The following is an 11,238-nucleotide window of genomic DNA, read 5'->3' as shown; positions in this document are numbered from 1 at the left end:
GTCCACCCACTCCTTACATGTGTACATACATACCTGCTCATCCACAGTCTCTTTCAAGGGAGTAGCAGGCCAAGTGTAAGGAATGTGATCAGCGTGCAGGTTGGACATCTATACTAAGTTGCCCTTTTACCGGTTCCTGAGCAGGGGTACTGTAACTGACAAAAGTTGTTGACTCATATTGACATTTTCTCAATTTTGCCCTTTGATAACTCTCTGCTAAGTATTAGGAAGCAGTTATTTGAACGTTTGATTTATACAGGGTCATCATTAGCGAATATGAATGATTTCTAACAAAAAGAATAACTTACATAATCTGCATTAATCTGTATTACATATGAAAATCTCCCTATCGTAATCAATACACGAAGGACTCTTGAGGGAATTTACTTTCATTTCAGCTGGTTTTCTCTTTGTTGCAATATGAAAATAACCGAACATCGGATGTATCATTGCTTATATATTCACCACTTGCTTTGTAATCGTATTGTCAAGTTACAATACTAGTCTTGACTAGCATTAGAGAGAGAAAAAAAAGGAGAGGTAAATCTTAATGGTGAAGGTGTGGAAGGAGTATGGGAGGGGCCTTGTTGTGACTTTGGAGGTGGTTTTGGAGAACATTGAGGTTTGGGTTCTAGGAGAGGCTTGGAGGAGAGTAAAGTTCAGGAGTTGCAGGTCTTGATGGAGTAGGATTAGGTTGGGATGTGTGGTTGGTATGTTCGATGTGGCTGCCGTGGCTGCAGGATGTGGTGATCTGGTCTTTGAAGGTTGGCGATACACTGAAGTCTTGCTGGGAATCTCTTCTGCCAAGCATGGTGAAGTCCTCAGTAGTTGGGGCAGTTGGCAACGGTGTGTTGTCTGGCCTTGAACTTGGTGATGCAGTGGACTGTAGGGTGCTATCTGCTGCTGCAAACTGCTCAGACCTCCGAGCCTGTGCACCGGTTACTGTGGTGCCCAAACTTCTGACACCTGAAGAATCTGAGGGGCTCTGGGAAGTATTCTTCCATGCAGAAGGTTTATCAGTAGCCAAAGAAGAACTGTGGAGGTCGTTGTCCCTTGATAACATCCTCTAACTTGTGGGATCTCCTTCCTGATTTCCCCTCGCATCTCAATGCTGAGAAAATGGAAGGGTGGTTGAGTACTGGTTCGAGTGGTAGGTCCGTGTCGAAGTTTATGATGGTCATCGGCTTGTCTATAAGGTTGAGGTGTTGGACGTTCTCCTGCTGATCTTTAGCTGTGGATTCCTTGCCTCCATAGTGGTTATGGCAGCATAGGAAGTTGTGTTGGGGCCGAGAGTAAGCCTGAATCTGGTTGGCTGGGGTGATGTGTTGTTGGTGGTCTTCTGTGGCGGTGGTTGCTGGGCAAGATGAGTGTTGGTATCCTGGTTTTCCTCTGCTTTTGCTTCTTCTTCATTGTTTTGGTTTTGATTTTATTCCGTCTCTTCTTGGTTGTCTATAGGTGTTTCCTGGATTGGTTCCATGTCTGGTTGGGTGGACGAGGCGAGTTGTTTTTTTTTTGTGACTCCGCAAGATGAGGGATTGTGGACGTTGTTAATTAATATATTGTCCGATTACTTCACTTCATCGGTATTGTTTTAGATTTTGATCAAAATTCATGATATCACATTAAAACGAGAACCACCAGTCACAAAGTGTAGTTTATTTTTGAGGTAGTTTTGGGTTTTATGTACTATTTTTATATATTAAAATTAAACACTATTATTAATATTCTTTTACAAGTATTTATCGTCTTTCTAATATATTTAAATTTTATATTATTTCAGAAAAAGTTGTATTATTTCTATTAGGGTATTTTCCTGTTAGGATTGTATGCCTCTAATCAGGGAAGTAACCTATACAGTACTCTTAAGATGTTTGAAGAATTTTTTCAGTCTTTTACTGCACCTCCTTTACCACATCCATTTTTGTCTTATCGCCAAATCCTGTCAAAAATATTAAAACGTTTTTACAATCTTCAAACAATGGGGTAATGCATTCAAAAATCAATAATAATTAAAGACGAATCTACGATGCCATTATCATTGTCAAAAGTCAAACTAGAACCAGGATGAGGAAATCAGAAATGGCCTCCTTTGGAAAATCTTTTTTAAGATGGATAAAGATTAATTAACCAGACTTTAAAATCAGAAGAAATAAATGAAACGAGATGTCTTTTAGTTGTAGGACCTCTATTTAATTATCATATAAAAATGATCTTCGTGACGTCTATGATAATGGGTGTAGTGGAGAGTAAAACTTGGCATATGCGCAATAATAGAGAAAAACTGTGGAATAATAAAATAAAATAAAAAAATAGTTGTATAACCTATATAACCCTTCATTTAGTCGTCCCCTCTTCGTGGACAGGAGAAAATATACAAGAACTGTCCCTACGCCTTCACTCCACAAAGAATATCTTAGTCTTCAGAAAAACAGATGGGAAATAAGATGTAAATCATTTTCGTTTGTATTTTCAAGTTTTTATGTACAGAAGCCACTTAGCAATAATTAGGAAGAGAACTTTTAACGAGGAAAACTAAACAAAACGTTGGACTAAGAAAGTTTGAGTGCATTACTGGAACATTTGACTCATTGTTCAATTGTTGCTGTCAGTCTTTGTTGGAACGTGATAGAAGAAAGTTGGGGGAATTCTTCAGGTGATTACAAGTGGTTGTAAACAGAATGGGTTTCTGTTTCGTTATTTTAATAGCCAGTGTAGTGTAAGAATGATATTCCTATTGTGTAAAATAAGGGTAAATATGTAATGGAATTCGATGGCTAAGTTTAATTATGTTTCTAAGTAACAATCCATTTTGCACAAGGTTTGAAAAAGGTACCTTAGAATTAACATTGAGAGCCTGTTTATAACGCCAGACACGGACAAGTGCATAGAACTCCACTTAACATAAACTTCACCCCCTAACCTACAATCTGTGTCCTTACCTAAAAGGAAAGCTAATGCCTCTGTGACCCCCTTAGACTGCTGCATTTTTAGCAAAAAGGTTGAAAATACTCGAGTAATGGGGCATGGCTATGATGATGCATACATCCCTAGCATTGGTCCTAACCTAGTAATCACCATTTTCAAGGCTTTGCAGAATCACCGCCATCATCATAAATAGTTTATTTTTGACGGCCCTCATTTAGTCTTTTGTTTGGCTCCTCTATGGACTCCAGTTGTTTGTCATTTAAGTTATAATTATTCTTGTGAATAATTTATTCTTTGCGTTCAATGAGACGAAACTTGATGAAAAGAATAAGAGTGACTGACACTCCTGCAGCTTCTGAAGTAAATATTTTGATTACTTAGTAATTATAGCACAGGGATTTTCATGAGACAATTTTTCAGATTAGTAGAATTTTAGTTGTTCATCGAGAAGCTAATATTTTTCAATTTTCTCAATTCTGGTTTTTAACTATTATCAATCCTCAATTTCTATCGTATACTATATTAATTGGAAGATTCCGTCATGGATAATGATAATATACAATATTACAATATTGGCAGAACTACTAGAATGAAATAAAATTCAAAATATGATGAATATCTTAATTTAGTGCCTTCAGGAGTGAAGTTATAATATAGGATTCGTGCTGATTTTGGGCCACTTTCTAGAACAAACAAGTCTCCAGTGCTCGGTTGAAGGCATCAGATTTGGGAGCGAAAAAGCGAACCTTTATATCGTTTGAGCAATTCAACCCGAACTGCCCTGAACGAAGGTGAGTCTCCCCATATGCGTCCCTCACCAGTTGTTTAATACCCTGTACAAATAATCAAAACATTGTGCGGAAGTTGATGAACGATTTCCCGTTGGGGTCGTTTTCAGTTAAATCCATTCATAACCTCCCCCCCTCTCTCTCTCTCTCTCTCTCTCTCTCTCTCTCTCTCTCTCTCTCTCTCTCTCTCTCTCTCTCTCTCTCTCTCTCTCACACTGAGTCAGTGATTTACTTATCAAATAATAAAATTTCAATTTCATTCCACCTGACTTTTGTCGTCGCTAAAATTCAAAATATTACAAGATCAAAATGCTACACCCCACCCCTCCCTGTCCCACCCCCTCCCCGCCGCCCCCCACCCTTCCCTTCCCAGCTGCCCCCCACCCTCCCCCCGCTGCCCCCCACCCTTCCCTTCCCAGCCCCCCTCCCCCCTTTCCCTTCCCAGCCCCCCTCCCCCCTTTCCCTTCCCCCCTTTCCCTCCCCCTTTCCCTTCCCCTTTCCCTCCCCCTTTCCCTTCCCCCCTTTCCCTCCCTTTCCCTTCCCCCCTTTCCCTTCCCCCCTTTCCCTTTCCCCCTTTCCCTTCCCCCCTTTCCCTTCCCCTTCCCCTCCCTCCCCTTCCCCTTCCCTTCCCCTTCCCCCCTTCCCCTTCCCCACCCCCACTGATCGCTTATCAAACATCGGTGCTATTTATACACTAATGCAATCTCAAATTAGCCAATCACATTACTCCAATAATATTAGCCAATTATCATATGACACGTGGCATATCCTCATTGGTCATTTCATTAATTACAAATGACGTCATGATCAAATCATGATACCTCATTGGTTATTTCCTTGATTATCGATGACGTCATGATCAAATCATGATTCCTAATTGGATAATCGGATCAGTATATGACGTCACGATATAAACACATGACGTCATCATCATTCGATATCCGTTATCGTCCGACAGATCGCCTTATTTCACATGAATTATTTCTTTTATTTAGAACCCGGGGTTTTTGTGATAGAAAATTTATCTCTTCCACTGAATTAAGGCGGCATAATTGCCCTAAAACCTTTTTTTAACTAAATATAATTATATAAGTTTTTATATTTGGGGTTTTATTGACCGTTGCCGAATGCAGGAAACGTTACCGACTCCGATTTCTCCCGATCGAATAGAATATCGGCTCTTGATATCAATCGTCACAAAGTATAAGTAGTATTTACTGTGATATCTTTAGGAAATGAATCATAAGAGGTTGTTGAATATCATTTACGAATGACGAACCATCGGAGTTAATATATGAATATGCCAGACTCGTCAAATCGTAAACAAGTTACGGAAGGTTTCGGGTTGTCGGAGCCAAATACATTTCGTCATACGACTTCGAAGATTTTTATTCCTTTTTTTATCGGTCTTTCTTCTTTCTTTAAGTGCGGCTTTTCCAGCCCTATACTGCACGGGAACCATACTCTCTACACGACTTTTTGTGATTAATTTTAATGTCTTCATTCAAAGGCATTCAGGTTTAGCACCTCATATCGTTCGTTTATTGTCAAATGCACATCAACGAAACACTTAGAAAACAGGAAAGTTTCCTCCTGAAAACCTTAATCTATTCACTCTTTCCGATGTCTATTTGGGTGCTTATGTTATTGTCTTTGGGCCGAATATCTGAAAGCTCTAGAACCTACATTAGACATAAATCTTCGTTCCAATAATTTAAAACCATATGTCACTATTCTCGTATAAACACGATTTGTTGGGTGCACAAAGTTCAGCAATTCTCTTAACCATTTTGGACATACGGTTCTGATAACTTGATGGCTTATTGTACATATTTTAAACTCAATTCTTTCTTAAAAAGGCAGCCAGAGTAAATAAATTAGTATAAGAGTGATCTTTTTCGGTGTGAAAATTTGTATCAGTCTTGGTCTTCTGTTTGTTATGTTTTGTAATTTCTGTATTTTCACTTTTGGTAGATAGAATGATAATTGTCAGTCCATCCTGTTAATAACACAGTTTATGCATGTCCTTTTCCCATTTGTTCAACCCAACTTTTTTCTTTATTTGGATTTCATGTCATTTATTTTCTCCTTTAAACCCCTTAGTCGGTCCATCCTGAGCCTCATCTCCTCTTGGAAAATGACCTCCAAATTTAGATTTTTATATATTTCTTTGAAAACGGTTGACCTAACGAAATAAACTGCTTCATATATTATTATTCAGAATTAAATTTTGTACGATTTTTGTTTAACTATATTCAATTCTGTGGTGATGTCGACTGATTTTGTTAAACTCATCTTGGTTCTGGATTATTGGCATTCTAGTTCAGGAGCAAACGGTGAGAAAAACTGCTGAAAAAATGAGTTGGTTTACTTCATGCTGTGAACAAAAATGACCTTTCTTAGGTTTACCTTAGTCCTGGGTGGTTAGCACCAGGGTGACAGTGGAGTTCTCCAAGTGGCCCATAAGGTACAGCAGGCCATTTTCTAACACTAGCCCATAAATAATCACAATTTATCATACATATACAAACTTACCAGTGGTTATCATCCCACCAGAATCTAATCATCTGTATGAACAAATATTTTTAGTATATTCCTTCTCTTTGGCACTACTTCCATCCAAAACAACCACCACAAGTTGGACATCTATACTGAATTGCCCTTCAACTGGTTTCTGAGCAGGGGTACTGTAATTGACAAAAGTTGTTGACTCTATTGACATTTTCTAATTTTTGCCCTTTTATAACTGTTTACCCGATTTTGAGTTGATGTTTCGCTATAAATTGACATAGAGATCTGATTTTGGTGTCTTGTCATATGTTTTAGGAGTCTGGAAATCCATTAGAGCACAAATAAGCTCTTTATCTTTTCTCTGAACCAAATTACCAAATATATCTGATTTCTACAATTACAAATGTGATATCATTGCAAAATTTGAAACTTTGATGGCTACATAGGGTTTAAAAAACCTAAAAAAAAAAAGAATATGGAAAACAGTGTTTTATTCACCAACAATATACAAACATATCAAGATATCAGCATCTAGTGGTAGCCAATTGGAACATCCTTGCTGGTGATCCGCTGGACGTGAGTTTGAGACTATAGGACTATAGGACTACCTGCTGAGTCATCAGCAGTCATTGCTTGGCCCTCCTTGGTGGTAGCTTGGATGGAGTTTGGGCTTAGGCACTGATCATATGTATATTTGGTTAGTCTTAGGATATTGTCACTACCCCTTGCCTCTGACATTCATGAGTGACATTTAAGCAAGGACGTCAACATTATACACAAACATGTCATTACCATTATTGTGATATCTTAGAGTAACTCGTCTTCATCGAAATCCTCATTGGATAGAGCAGGTGATTTGGTATGCATTTTACAACAGTCTTCTGTACCGTGACATCCACAAAAAACAGAGCACGACAGTCTTGCTGCAGAACAACTGCACCTGGCTGTTACATGAGGTCGAGCTGAACTGCAGCCACAACTGATCATGTTCAGTACCTCATCAAGCTCACGTGTAACATTCGGAGGGAAAGACAATGGCATCAACGTGTTGAAGGCCACATCTTTTGTCCATGTGTTAGTGTTTAAATATTGATGGGTCTGATTCCAGTGTTGCACGATATATAGCCGTTTGCACATGTGCTTTGTGCACATGCTCAGTAAATGCCTCAGTGGTCATTGGGAGGGTCTTAAGCTGTGGTGCTGCAGTGAGTTTTTTGTTTGCCGTGTTTTGTGACCATACATCAAAGCAAATTGCAGTCTTGCTCTCTCTCTTTGACCCATAACAGGCAGCAAGGAATGAAGTGGCTTCCGAGATGATGTTTGATAGATATGCATCTAGGTGGCCCAAGGTCTGCAGTTGGTAGCCTTTCATCAATAATTTTACGAATGTACCTTTTCCTATCCCCACAGCTACGAAACAGTGTCACAGCCAGAGATGACATGTGCTGCCAAGATCTTTGAGACAAAGTCCATACACCTCTGGGTTGTAGCCCTGATATCAACTGATGCCCTTCCGTGGCAGGTGGTTCCTACCATAACTAGATCACTGGTGAGTGATTCTGACTTGAAGTAGTGAAGCAACAACACAAAACATCAGTCTCGTCACAAATGACTCTTATACATTTAGCTCCTATCAAGGCTATAAACCATTTGCTGGACAATCACAACATTAGCGTCTCATGGTTAGTGCGGAGACCTTGTTGCAGTGTCACCTTTCTATCGGACACCTCAACAGGAGTTGGATCTTGCCCAGTTAAGACCAGTTGCTTCTCGGCCAGCAACTCTGCAAGATCCTTGATATAAGTGCATATCAACTTGATCAGCTACACCTTGTACTCCATTACATTTAGGACAGGTTTTATTTAATAGAAAGTTTCATATGCAGGTCCAGTTTGTGTTAGCAGCTTGCCTCCGTGCTAGCAGGTGTTGTGCGCATTACATTCTTTATACTGTCCTGTTCTCATAGTATCTGTTGAACACCAAGTATATATCACATGACTTCAACCTTTCGTTCACATAAGGAAGCAGGTTCAGGATGAAGTCTTCTACTGTTCCCTTGGCCACTGAGTCCCCCATAGCACTGCACAACCATTGATAATGAACTTATCAGGACTGGAGGACAATCAAACAGATACATCTACATGGAGTGTCTTCTTCAAGACAGACTTTGACTTTGTGATGCACATTTCACCAAGATTTTTTGATATTTGGGTTTTCTGTCAACTTGGTCTGCCTTTGTAGGAAGCGTTTTATGTGAGTCTTTGAGTTATATGTTGAAGCACAGTTTCTATATACAAACAAGGACCTTGAAGTATCTTGCAATATGGATGCTAATATAGCATGTAATCTATCTTCCTAACATTTACTAGCATTTACAATGGAATTGAGTCTGTGAGGTCTTGCAAATGTTAGAGGTGGTTCACTATCACTATAGTTCATATAATGTTTTAGAAGGTAAGAGCAGTTAACCTGCTATGCAGAATCCATAGTGTATCATCACCAAGCAAATTTTTAAAAGGTAACACATCAAGATATTTGTATGTTATTAGATTCTCAACAAAGATGCAATATTAACATGATTATTACACAAGTATGTTAGAGGTACATGTAGAAAATCACAATGTGTGAGTTATATGTGAGAGAAACACAGATTAAGACTATCATAGCAACTAATTTACTATACATGTTTGCCTGTATTGGTATATAGGACAGTATTGGGTAAGCATGTGCGGATGTTGGTAAGGGAAATGACTTCCTTTGAAATAACAGATTGCTATATTATGCTTATACTAAGATCAGAAACACATTGTTTCTGTTAAGGGCCAACTCATTTCAATAGACCTGTATACAAGTCATATACAGTAGTTCTACTGTACATGAGTGTGTCACATGTACGTCAAAATAAGCTTTTCCTAGAGAGGTGGTGAAAAGAGATAACAGAGGGGAGATAGAGCTTATTGGTGTGTTCTAATGGATTCTCAGACCCTTAAAACATAAGATGACTAGGTACCAAAATGTTATGTATGGTCTGTTCTAACAGAATCACCAATAATACATTGTATGTACGCTAAAACACACACGAATGCGTAATGTAGGTGAAACTGTCTCTGTCTGTCTGTAGATTTCATCCTTGTAGTTCCTTGGTATGTCGAGAATGTTCAACTATTGAAAGTTTGTGAGAGGAGGAAACGGAATGATTTTTTAAAATATGTTTTTAGCTAATTTTCTGTCCGATTACTTCACTTTATTGGCATTTTATATTTTGATCAAAATTCATGATATTACCTTAAAACGAGAGCTACCAATCACAAAGTTTAGTTTCTTTCTGAAGTAGAGTTTTGTGTTATATCCACTATTTTTCTATGTATTAAGATAAAGCACTATTTTTAGTATTGTCTTTAGAATATTTAGCGTCCTTCTAATATTTTAAAATTTCACATTATTTTTAGATAGGATTGTACTTCTCTCATCAGGGGAGTACCCAATAGTCCTGGAATGTTTGAGCACTTTTCCAGTCCTTAACTGTACTTCCTTTCCACCACTTTTTTTCTGTTTCATTGTCAAAGCCGATCAATCATATCAAACAATGCCTGCAATCTTTAAGGAACGGGGTAAAGCATACAAAAATCATAAATAATTAAAGACAAATTCTATGATGCTACTATCATAGTCAAAAGTCAAAATACAACCAACATGAGGGAATGAGAAGTGGCCTCATCTGGAAAGGCCTTCTTAAGATGGATAAAGTGGAATTAAACAGACAACTAAAGAAACAATAAACAAAACGAAATTGTCTTTTAGTTTTAGAACCTCTGTTTAATTTTTAAGTTTAATTAACATATAAGAATGATCTTCATGGTTTCTATGATAATGGGTATACTAAGTAAAACTTGGCATATACGCGAGAATAGAGGAAAACATTTTGGAATAATGAAAAAAGATATTAGTTGTATGACAATATAACCCTTCTTTTAGTAACCCCCTCTGCTTCGAGAACAGGAGAAAATATTCAAGAACTCGCCCTCTGCCTTATTCACTTCTCAAAGCATATCTCAAGTCTTTAGAAAACAGATGGGAAATAGATATAACAGTTTTCGTTTACATTTTTTTATACTGAATCAAATTAGCAATAGTTAAGAAAGAGAACTTTTAACGACTAATACTAAATTAAACGTTGGACTATGAAAGTTCGGATGCATTACTGGAACATTTCACTCGTTCAATTGTTGCCTTCAGTCTTTGTTGGAAGGTCTTAGAAGAAAGGTGGAAGAAATCTTCTGGTGATGATATTATACATTGACGTTTAGCAAAACTGGAATTCGATATAAGAAGTTGACGACTGCTGGTTAGTTAGAGATTTGCAGGTTTTCAATTGGCATATTTTGATTAGCATGTTTTTAAGTAATACTCCAAGAGGTAATTCAGAATTTGCATTAGGATCTTGTGTATAACGCCGGACAGGGACAAGTGCACAGAACTGCCAAAACTTCACCACCTAATCTAACTTAACACTTAACCTAACCTTCTAGCTGTGTTCTTACTTACCTAAAGGAGAAGCCAACGCCCCTGTGACCCCCTTAGACTGCCGTATTCTTAGCAATAGTTGAAAATAAGTGAGTAATGGGACATGGTTGTCATCATACATACTCCCTCTTGCATTGGTCCCAACCTATTGATCACCATTTTCAAGGCTTTTCAGAATCACCATCATCATCATATTTGTTTATTTTTGACGGCCCTCATTTCGGTTTATGTTTGGCTCTTCCGGTGGACCCCAGTTGTTTGTCGTTTGTTATAATTATTCTTGGGAATCACTTATTCCTCTTTGCTTTTTGTAAGGCGAAACGTGATCAAAAGTATAAGTGACTGACTCTCTTGCAGCTTCAGAAGTAAATATTTTGATTTCTTAGTTATTATAACACAAGGATTTTCATGATTAACTTGTCATTTGTTATTCATGAAGAAGTTATTTTTTAGTTAATATAATTAGTTGTTCATCGAAAAGCTAATATTT

General features: G+C 38.0%; 1 long non-coding RNA gene across 1 annotated transcript in view; it reads left to right on the top strand.

The window, feature by feature from the left end:
* Window positions 1–3,406: 3,406 nt before the first annotated feature.
* The window catches only part of LOC137630093 (uncharacterized), a 571,093-nt gene continuing 563,261 nt past the window's right edge, over window positions 3,407–11,238 (top strand). Inside the window, exon 1 of the long non-coding RNA XR_011041644.1 lies at window positions 3,407–3,716. This is a non-coding gene — a long non-coding RNA (uncharacterized lncRNA). The remainder of the gene's footprint in view (window positions 3,717–11,238) is intronic.

This window comes from Palaemon carinicauda, chromosome 38 (assembly GCF_036898095.1).
Source record: "Palaemon carinicauda isolate YSFRI2023 chromosome 38, ASM3689809v2, whole genome shotgun sequence".
NCBI classification, from domain to species: domain Eukaryota; kingdom Metazoa; phylum Arthropoda; class Malacostraca; order Decapoda; family Palaemonidae; genus Palaemon; species Palaemon carinicauda.
The sequence above is the reverse complement of the archived record's forward strand: the minus strand, read 5'-3'. Positions and strand labels throughout refer to the sequence as shown.